We start from the raw sequence: 9,420 nt of genomic DNA, 5'->3' as shown, positions 1-9,420 counted from the left end.
TTAAGCATTTTAAAATTCCAGACAAAAATGAAAATGACTGTTTTAAAGGACTGATTGATCTACAGGACATAAAAGAAACCATCCCCAGGAGGTAATGCCAAAAAAGGGAAATAAGCGCCGAGGAGTGAGAGTGAACTATGTCTGGGAACCCCCTGAGGGTCTCGGTGCAAAGCTGTTCTCGAGGAAATGAGACCTAAGGTTCAAACAATGCAGAAAATCGAAATCAACGCTCATATAATGTGAGACCCTCCAAGAACTACAGCCCCATACGGAAAAGATAGATGATAGATAGGTAGATCTGATAGACAAGTCAATCAGTCTACCTGCACTGAGACGGAAAGGAGCTTGTCTACTTGAGTCTAGGCAATGGGTGTAGACATAGTCTCTCGTGAACATGGACCAGTCACCGTGAAGTAGAAACCCAGCGCCGTCCAGTTGAGGCTGACTCATAGCAACTCTCTGGGAAAGAGCAGTCCTGCCCCATGGAGTTTCCGAAACTGTAAGTCTTTATGGGAGCAGAGAGCCTCATCTTTCTCCAGAACAACCTGTCATAACAAAGAAACTAGTCGATCTGTGAGGAAAGCTAAATTAGCAGTGACTGACAAAATGTCAACAACAATAATAAAACAAGATAGATGATATTTAGATGGACCTGGAAACATACATGTTTGTCGAAAGACATGTAAAGAGATAAGCCTTGAACCTAGAGAAACCATATGCAAAATACATAACACAATTTAGGTATCTAAAATATGTATTTGTCAACTGCATGGATTACATTGGTTCTTGCAACTTCCACCTGAACCTATGTATAAGCGATGGATGGTCTGCTCCATAATATCCCTGGTCTCGTTTTAATTGCTAATATCGAGCTTCTCTATCACCTCTTCCCACAGATGGAGTCCATTAGAGTGCTGTGTGTTCCATCTGGAGAAGTCTATGTGTACAGTTGCCATTTGTGTTGCAGAAAATAAGTTATTGGCTATGAACAAGTTGTTGGCTGTGCAAAATTCTATCATGTATCTCCAGCTTACTCTCAATCACCAAGATCATACTTTCCAATTCCTGGTCCTTCCTCTTTCTTTCCAACTTTTACATTCTGATTGTCGATAACTATCAATGCCTTTTCCAGAAAACACCACTGAGTATGTGTACTCCAGATGAAGGGATTTAAAACTAAATAATTTTTAAAACTTACCTCTAAAACAAAACCCTGTACCTAGATAATTGTACATGTGAGTTGTAACAAACTTTCAAGGAAAAGATATCTATTCCTTACTTTATGAACTCATTCCATTTAATTGACATAAAAGGAAATCTCCAATTCATTTTATGAAGTTGCTGTAATAGCCCTCATCCCAAACGAGGAAATATAGGATAAGAAGGAAATCAATAATCCCACTCATTAGCATGTTCACGACATACTAAATCAAATCTTACCAAGCAAACTCCAAGCATGGATGCAAAAGTAATACATCATAAACAAATGACGTAGAGATGATGTATCAGTAGGAAGCTGATAAATAGAATTTTCCAGGTTAATAGACTATACAAGAAAAACAATCATTCAATAAATTTATTTTAAAATTAATAAAATTTAGCATCTATCCATCATGTTTAATTATAGCAGTGTAAAAAAAATTTTAAGTATCCACACAAAACAAGAAAAAAATCTATAGTGAAACCTCCATTATGGTGAACTCTGGAATCATTCTCTTTAAAGTAAGGAAAATGATCAAACAGGACATTGTTTCTCCTCTTATTCTTCATTGTTCCAGAGACCTGAGGTAGCTTGACTGACATTTTGATTGAAAGTGTTCCTGCAATGTGTTCCACGCAGCTTGCCGCCAGCGAGTCCATCGATTGAGGAGATGGGCCTAGACGGGACAGTGCAGGCCTTGCTTGAGTCACAGTACCCAGGGAAGACAGAGTGGGTCTGGCCCATCAAAATCTACTCTCCAGAGATGAGGGACATTTCATAGGCAAGGCTTGAAGGAGGGATCTTCTGGACTATCTGTCTTAAGAGGCCACCTGGTTCTTAGCATGTTTTCTTTGTCTGGAGGGGTAAGCCCCCATTCCATCTACAGATAATGTGAGCGAGTTCTGAACTTCCAATGGAAATCAGTTAATGTTCAACTTCTAAAGGGAAACAACAAAGGTTTGTTAATTCATCAGGAATTCTACCAGAATGACACTATTGAAATAAAAAAGATCCCCTCTAAATCACTTGCACCTCGTGAAGGAAGGAACTGAAAAGATACATTCGGCAAAAACACAAATGTGTGAAGAGTGCAAAGCTATTTAAATATGGGTGGGAACATAAAATAAAAGTAGAGAGCAGAAGAAAATATGGCTAAAGGGGCTAAAACTAGAAAAGCAGGCTGAAACCAGGCTTGATAGCCCTCTCTGTGTGGATTAGGATGCCTGGTGGTGGTGTGCTACAGCACTGAGCTGCGATCCACACCTCTGAAATGCTACCCAGAGCTCCGCGGAAGAAAGACCTGGCTCTCCTTTCCCAAGTGCAGGTCTCCCCCACTGTATAGGATTGCTGTGAGTCGGCATCAAGCTAATCCCAGTGAGTTTGGTTTTGGCTTGTTTGTTTGGTGTGTGGATTTCCTTATCTTCCAGGTGAGAGAGGGCAGAGTTGACGTCGGGGAAACGCAGAGGAGCCCACCGGTGTTGGCCAGAGGAGCAGTTAGCATTTCCAGGGCTTGAGAGCAGAGGGGCTTGTAACAGCATGGATTTGGCTTGGTGAGGCTGCTGCTACCGGAAGTGAGAGAGAAAGTGAAGGAGGGGAACCAGGCGCCGGGCCTGAAAACGGGGTTTCTATTTTTGGCTGAGGTTAGAGTGCCTGTGGACAGCCGCCACAGGAGTCCTCGGAATGTTGAAAAGACTACCGGGCTCCAGATACAGATTGACAAAATTTGGCAATATCTACAGGGTCCCGGATCAGTATTTGGGAGTCCCAGGGGGCTGACATTCCCTTATGGAACAAACATTCTACCTCTCCCTTCAGGGAAAATGTTGCTCTGGGAAATGTTAGCGTTTTATTGCTGTGCTGCTTATGCTTTGTTTCTAGATTTGTTTGGTTTGAGTTTTAGCGGACTCGCCGCCCCCCCCTCCCGCCTCCCCCCAATACTTACATCAATATATAAGATTTAACAGAATTAAAGAAAAATCTTGCCTGACGTCATTCAAACCCCTTACTGAAACGCAACGGCTGCATTCTCTCAAGTAGAGGGAGTCGGCCTGACTCAGCCACTGGAGACGTCTTCCGCGCTGGGCAAAGACAGCCACGAGGAGCGGCCGCGTTTTCCTCCCCCACTTCTTCCTCAAAACACATTCATCAGGACCGCGGCTATCTTGGAATTTACAAGATCGCTTGTGGTCGACTCGCTTCTGTCCAATCCCTCATCTTAGACCAGCTGGAACAGGGAAAAGGAAACAAGGTTCCTGGCAAGTGGTTACAAAGAAGACGATCCATGTGTCTGAAACGCCACCTGCTCTCAGGTACACAACTGCATCTCCCAAGACACCGGCGATGCGCTGAGCCAAACTTGCGCAGCCTGAGCGCGCGGTGCTATGCGGGCCTCTGCTCTCTTCCACCTCCCTCTGCAACCCCGCGGGCCCCCACCCTGCGTCCCTGCAGGACTCTGCACGCCCTCAAGCCCTCAAGGAGACCCCTCCAGAGAGCGCTTCTCCTCCCTCCGCTTGCTGTGATTGCTAACCAAGATGTTAGGCCCGGAAACTGGCTCCGCCCTCCCCGGCTCCTGGAGAGGCGGCTGCCTCTGGGACAGGGGATGAGTCACAAAAGGCTTTGGGAAGCACCTTCCATTTGGCGTCGACATTCCTCCCGTCCGCCTGACTTTTGTGAATCTATTTCCCTTAAATGCATCGTCTATGAACTCTCCTTGTTCATCAAATGGGGGTGTTTTTTTGTATGCTTTTTGAAGAAAATATATTTTGGGTCGTTTTTTCCCCCCAGAAGCTTTGTTAGAATTAAAATACAACTACTGTCCTCTCCCACCCCATTTAACAACTTGGATTAAAAAAATAAATTTAAAAAAAGTAAAAGAAAGAAACAAAGTAGGTTAGCCTAACGATATACACACGGGTGGGAAAGTAAACATTTCTCACGATTGAGCTAGAATTCACAGTCCAAATAAACTGTGAGGCACAAAGTTCATGCAGAGTTGTGTGTCATTGGCCGTTTGAAAGGTCAGCGCTACAGCAGAATAACTATCATCTCATATTTGTTGATTCTGAAAAATGTGCACTGAGCAAGACATAAAAACCTACTTATGCATATTTACATAGCTCTCCCTAAGAAATTATTTTGGCACTTGATATCTAAACTAGTCTTAGAGAATACGAAAATTACTATCTGATGTAAAGAAGGATATGGTGTGAACATTTGATAATCCACTGAAAAATCTGGAATAATGATAGTGATAACCAGGAAGCAGGAGGATCATGGTGGCAAGGAAGACAGGAGACGAGACGGGGGCGGGGGTGTGTGTGGAAAGAATGGGGGGAAAATTTTTTTTAACACCCACTCGCTGCAATCAAGTCAATTCCTATGCATAGTGACCCTGTATGGATAGATGTGTTAGTCTGGGTAGACTAGAGAAACAAATTCACAGACACACATATGTATACAAGAAAGAGGTTTATATACAAGAGCAGTTGGATATTGAGAAAACATCCCAGCCCAGTCCAGATCAAGTCCATAAATCTGATATGAGCCCATATGGCTGATACCGATCTATAAAGTCCTCTTCAGACTCATGAAGCGCATGTAGTGATGCAGAATGCAGGAAGATCACAGGCCAGTGGGTGGAAAGTCTTGTAAATCCAATGGTGTTGTAAGCATCCCAGTGCTGGCAGGGGTCTCCACATGGCTTCTCCAGGTTCAGGGTTCTGGCTGCATCAGGGTAGGTCCATGTGGCTTCTCCTCAGGGATGTCTTTCAGGGAGTGAGCAGAGAGAAGGTCTGTCCTGCCTCCAAGGAAGAAATACAAGAAGACCCAGAATTCTCAGGAGAAGGCCATGCTGACACAGAGGCCTCATTGACTATGACCCGATTGACAGACTAGACTCCACCCCTTCTCTCTTAATCCTCTCATGTCCTAAACTGACATCAGATGATGTACCCACCACAGCAGAATGCAGTGGATCCATGGGGTTTCAGATTCTGTAGCTCTGTCCTAAGCAGGGTTGCTATGCTCAGGATAATCAACCAACAAAAGGGCAGCATTCACCCAAGGGCAAAGTGCAAAGAGTTAGGTAAGAAGGAGGAACGGAAATGGGAGACAGTGAGGAAATGGGGAAATGGGGTAAGTGATATGATATGGTGGGGATTATAATCAAGGAGAAAGTGATATGATATGGTGGGGATTATAATCAAGGAGAAAGTGATATGATGTGGTGGGGATTATAATCAAGGAGGTGAGACAAAAGGTGTGATTTGTTCAATGGAAAATGGATCTTTCTGTGAACCTTCAACTCATTTCACACTAAAACTTTAAAACAAATAAAAGAAGAAAAATTGTAGAAAATTCCATTATCTTTTCATTTCATTTGTCCCCATAAACTTTTTGAAGCCCCTTATGTGATAAGTGTGCTGATACTCTACACTAACATATATTTAGGGTGGGAATATATATATATGTATATATATAGTAGCACTTGCATTAAAAAAATGTATTACCTTCGCAAAGGAAAATAAAAGCTGGAAAAGACATAAATTATACGAGCATATAAATATACAAATCTAAATTTGTGATAACATCTGAAGTTATCCAAAAACCATTCAGAACATTCCTGGAATTCAATAACAAATCACCATTTTAGGATAAAACAAAATGCAGGATTGAGTACCAAGAGTGTGGAATGATATGATGAGAGACAACTGTTAACAGCATTTCATTTCTGGCTTAAATTTCATGTAAAATACCACAGTAAGATATCAGGGACAACATGAAAGTAAGTCTATGAAACAAAGATCTCAATCATTCACATTAGAAGCAGAATAAACAACTGTTTTAATAACTAAAAAAACGATCCTGATGCTTAAATATTGGGTGGGGGTGGGCAGGAAGTGAGGACATGGTGAAAGAAAATGCTTATCAGTACAGATAAAAACACATGCAATATTTTCTCATTAGGCAATTTTGTTTTACCTTAGCAGTGAACAATAATTAACATCCAAGGCTAGATTATTCTGAAAGTCCTATCCCCTTTCTCTGCTTCAGCAAATGCTCCACCCCAAGTCTTCTGTGCATCCTTTAAACCTAAGGGGGATCTTCTCAGGACGCTACTTAAATCCTGCTAACATGGAAGTCAGGGCCCTCAGTGACCCTGCACAATCCCCAGCCTCTAACTCCTCCCTGAAAGCTGCTTCAAATTCTCCTTACTCGTTGCATCAGCTAAGAGTCCACCACAGTCCCGCTTCATTTTCTATTCCTTAGCTAGAGAATCTCCTCCCATATCTCTGTATGGTTTTCCAGAAGCCTCCCCTGGCCACCCTGTTTAAAATACCAATTTCTTCCTTTCTGTCTGCATTGCCTATTCTAATTTCTCTATAGATAGTATATAAGCCATCTTTTGCAGGTTTGTTGAGTGTTTAACTCAATGAGACTTTTATCTATCTTATTCATTGCTAATCCCAGAGCCAAAGATAATGCCACTCGTATAGCAAACATTTGATAAATATTTGTTGGAACCAATATGTATTCTGTGCTTTCCATGAATTGCTAACTTCCCACACATATATGCTTGTTATATGTCAGTCTCTGTGTACTAATTAACTCATTTAATACTGCAACCCCATGTTATAAGGTTTTGTTTTGAGCGTTTCATTTTTATCACTAGTTTTGTTTTCTTTGAAAACGTGTTGCAAGAAAAAAAATGTGATGATCCGAATGGTTAAGCATTTGGCTACAATCTGAAAGGCTTATGGTTGAATTTACCCAGAGGCTCTGGAAAGAAAATTCTGGTCATACTTCTGAAAGACCACAGACTTTTAAACCCCATGGAGTGTAGCTCTGCTCTTAAACACAGAGGTCACCACGAGTCACACTTATTCAATGACAAGTGGTTTGTCTGGTTTTACTTTGCTTATTACATGCATAACTAGTACATGACTAAATTTAGTTTTCAGTCAAGGAAACTGAGGCACAGAGACGTTAAGTCCCTTGCCCAACGTGCATGACTAGTATAATGTTGGGATTGAACCCCAGGCAGTCAGGCAAAAAGGGCTGTGCTCTGAACAGCTGTGCCCCACTGCCTTTCAGAATGAACCAAACTGATGCACGTGCCTTTTGTTCAGTATCTTCCACTTTCATATCTATTCATAAATAGAAACTCACGTGCTGAACAGAGGATTCAAGGTGCAATTGTTATTTTAATAGTGATTTTCCGCCTTTTGATACATTCAGCACAACATTTTAAAAATCTTCATTTAAGAGTTAGGAAGTATCTTATGCTTTAGTGGTGCCAGGAAGAGAAATTTGGGAAGTTATGGAACTGAACGCTGTCCTTAGAAGGCTCACGTCCTATTGGATAACATTAAAAAGTTAACCCATAAATCAATGCCGTACATCGCTCTAACACAGTGGTTCTCAGCCTGTGCACGGCGGGGCATCGGAGGTCAAGCAACCCTTTCACAGGGGTCGCCAGATTCATCGCAGGAACAAAATGACAGTGATGAAGTAGCAACAAATATACTGTTATGGTTGGGGGTCCCCACTACATGAGGAACTGTATAAAAGGTCATGGCATTAGGAACCCTGAGAGCCATGTAGAGGGTCACTGTGAGTTTAAGTCAACTCGATGGCAGTGACTTGGGTTTTGTGGGAGGCAACACACGCGCGGGCAGGACAGGCACTGTGGCAACTCCATGTTTAAGATGAGAAAGGTGCAGCTCTAATGACACGGAGTGATCTTTCCCGTAAGTCATGATTGTATGTGATCGAGAATCCTCAGCTCAGTCCAAAGGCACGTCACTGTGGAGTTCTGGGAACCCAGGTGGCATAGTGGGTTAGGCGTTGGGCTTAGGAGCTCCTATAAGCAATTGAAGTCATGATATTTTCAGAAATCGTGATCTGCAATCACTGCCATAACATTGACGCCGACTCATAGTAACCCCACATACTAACCTGCCCCTATGGGTTTCTGACACTGTCACTCTTTTGGGGAGTAGAAAGCCGTCTCTCTCCCAAAAAGCAGCTGGTGGTTTCAAACTACTGACCTTGCAGTTAGCAGCCCAACGCATAACCACTATGCCACCAGGGCTCCGGAAATAGTCATAGGAGCTGTGTTAATCGAGCATTTGCCATGTACTATTCTCGCCACTCCAAGTGTCTCTCACCTGAGTTCATGGTGGGTGTTACCATGATCCTCATTTTACAGACGGGGAAACAGGCGCAAAGAGATGTAAGTCAACAAACCAGCTGCCATCGCAGGCGGCCTGGCCCCAGGGCTTGTGCTCTTAACCTGAGCTCCGAGACTTGTCATCAGGAAGCACGTTGCTTCTGACTCAATCTGTCATTCACTTTTTCGCAGGTTAAGATGTACATAAAAGCCGTTCACGAATGGGATCCCAGCTGAGGCTCTCAAATGGCCCTGTAGAGTAAGCAAAGCACATGATATCCATCTCATTTCCTGAGAAGACACTGGCTCAAAAAAGGAACTTACCCAGGGTTTCAAAGAGAGTGAAGGGCAGCTAGGGCCAGCAACTAAATTCAGGGGCCACTGCCCTGGTTCTGTGTCCCTCCTTGAGACTAGAACACCATGACAAGTCGAACACACTCACGCCCCAAACCCTGCTTATAGCAGTATCTTAAATGTACCTAGGACTGTGTCAAGGGACAGAGCCCGCTGGGGCAGTAAGAGAGCAGGTCAGGGGCTTTTGCCAGCACTAGCCACCAAAGGTCATGGGGACAGCCAGACATAAGGGTCCCGGATCTTTCTATCTCTCCACCTGGATGTGTCTGAAGGCTCTAGAGCAGCGGTTCTCAACCTGTGGGTCGTGACCCCTTTGGGGGTTGAAGAACCTTTCATAAGGGTTGCCTAAGACCATCAGAAAACACATATTTCCGATAGTCTTAGGAACTGAGACACCACTCCTTTATCATCTCCAGGTGGGCCTGCCCACATGCAGATATGCCCACAGACATAAAGACTGTGACCCACGCTACACCATGCTTCAAGACACAATTTCATTGATTTGTCATTAGAAATAAATATTTCACAATATATAATTACATATTGTTTGTGATTAAACACTATGCTTTAATGATGTTCACTTTGTAAAAATGAAAATACATTCTGTATATCCGATATTTACATTCTGATTCATAACAGTAGCAAAATGACAGTGATGAAGTAGCAACAAAAATAATTTTATGGTTGGGGGTCA

The sequence above is a fragment of the Echinops telfairi genome, unplaced genomic scaffold, assembly GCF_000313985.2.
Source record: "Echinops telfairi isolate 266 unplaced genomic scaffold, ASM31398v2 ScPeMD7_4225;HRSCAF=4972, whole genome shotgun sequence".
Taxonomy (NCBI): domain Eukaryota; kingdom Metazoa; phylum Chordata; class Mammalia; order Afrosoricida; family Tenrecidae; genus Echinops; species Echinops telfairi.
This window is presented reverse-complemented; position numbering follows the sequence as displayed.